This window comes from Manacus vitellinus, unplaced genomic scaffold (assembly GCF_001715985.3).
Source record: "Manacus vitellinus isolate BGI_N305 unplaced genomic scaffold, ASM171598v3 scaffold_14_pilon, whole genome shotgun sequence".
NCBI classification, from domain to species: Eukaryota; Metazoa; Chordata; class Aves; order Passeriformes; family Pipridae; genus Manacus; species Manacus vitellinus.
The window spans coordinates 9,323,010-9,325,146 of NW_021939063.1; positions in this window are offsets into that span (position 1 = coordinate 9,323,010).

Genomic DNA, 2,137 nt, shown 5'->3' on the forward strand with positions numbered 1-2,137 from the left:
GTTGTGTTCTCGGGCACTGCAGCCGCGTCCGCGTGTCGGGGGAGGCAGGAGGACAGAGCTCCGGGACAGCCCAGCACAGCCCTGGGCGCCGTTCCTTGGCTTGGCTGACACAGCGTGGCCAGCGCAGTGTGACACCTGCTACAGCACCGCCTAAGAAAGCCCAGCAATGGGTGATGCACACAAACACGGTGGGGTGGGAGCTGAGCCCAACACCAGATAGTCCAGCAACTTCTGCAGGAAGACGAGAATGGTCCTGTTGGGTCTGTGGTGGATGCAGAGCTGGGACACACCAGCAGAACCCAAAGCAACTTTGTAAGTCAAAGTGAGCTGCAAGAAGGATGAAAGTTAAAAGGTGGCAAGCAAGGCAAGTTTGGCACCAAGAGGGGAATGAAAGGCACGAAGGAGAGGGTCCAAAGTGATCCCAGCTAGGTATTATCCCTCTCTTGCCAAAGCCCCCAGGCCAGGCTGTACCAACAAGCACTGTGAAGAGGATGCCTGCACATGGGGGACTGTAGTGTAGCACCTTCCTGTCTGTGCTGCAGGTGGTGACTGGAGGCAGGATTTTGGAGAAGAGCAGTAGCAGGAGTAGGGAGGACTGTGCCCGGAATGGAACAGGCAAAAACACAGAGGACCCTTGAAGGAAATAGCAGTTGTTTCTTTTCCAGGATGAGATGTTCTCATGCCTGCAGGTCTGTTGGAGCATCAAGAAAAGTATCTGTACTGCAGGTTACAGAACAACTTCCTTCTCTGATGGCTGGTTTCCTTCTTGTGATATTCCAGATCTGGCCTCAGAGCAGCACCAGGGACAGAAGACAACCAGACCCCTTCTCACCCACTGTCCAAGGCAACCCCCTGTCTAACACTAACCAGTTCGGGGACTAAAGAATGGTGCTCCTGTGCCTGCAACTGTCCTACTGCAGTAGGTTAAATCCTTGTCCAAAGATCAGAAATCAGCTTCAAGAAATGTGTAACTCATGTTACCCAGCTGTAGGACACAGAAAATGTAACAGTGACATCTGCTCGGGTCTCCTGAAATACTCGGAAGTGAACAGGCTTTTTATGCTGCGAGGGTCATCAGTCGTGTTCAAGCCTCTAGTTTGGACCAACATATTTTCATCTGAGTAAGGTTCTACAAAAGACAACATGGAGTTTAGAGAAAGACAGTTAGGCCAGTGACTTTTACGGAGGGTGAGAAGCCCCAAACAAGTGAACTATCTATGGACAGGAGGAGGACTCCCAAGTGACTTGTTTGGTCTCAGCAGCAGTGATCTGCAAAGGTTGTGGTCTCCAAGCTACAGTTGTTTCCCATGGATTGGTGGGTTTGTCTGTAGCAGGAAAGGAAGGTGCAAGCCTCAGCATGGGGATGTTCCCTTTGCTATGAGAAAGGGTACATGTGGCTTTCAAGGCCGCCCCAGAACTAGGAAAATGCAGCCCTTGCACAGCAAAGAGCCAGTGACAAGGATCTGCAATGGCCCTTAAAACTTTCAGCCAAGAGTGGTGGTGATGATATCGCCAACATCAACACCATCTCCTTCCCACAGCCACACAGTAACAGTGCTTTGTTGTTAGGTGACATTCTGAACTCTACAGGGTAGAGTATACAGTAGACTGTACTCCACCCTGCTGTTACCTCTGTACGTAACTCCTGGGCTGAATTTCAGCTAAGAGCTCATTTCTCCTATCCACACACCAATGTCCCACTGGTTGCAGTTTGCCTGAGCTAGGGAGCTGGAAGAAAAGCACTGTCCTTTGCAGAAAATAAAAGCACCTAGGCCCACGCCACTGAAAGCCGTTCCCCGCCAAGGCACCAAGATGGTTATCCCAGAGGCAGGGATCAGAGCCACAGCGTTCCCAAGGAAAGCGCTGCCTGCCAAGGACACGCACTCTCGAGTCAGCATTACCTGTCACAGGATCAGCATAACAGGAGGCATCGTGCCAGACCAAAATCAGGCTAACAGGTCTCTCTACCCTTATTTAAAATAAAGACAGGCTAACAAAGGCTTGCTGAGCCTACCTGGGCGGCACACACTGATCTGAGCTACAGCACGGGCACAGCAGTAAACAGGCAAGTTGGCTTCTGTTCCAATGGAAACATCAGACAAAGTTTAATGGTTCTCAAACAGACTACAACAAAGGC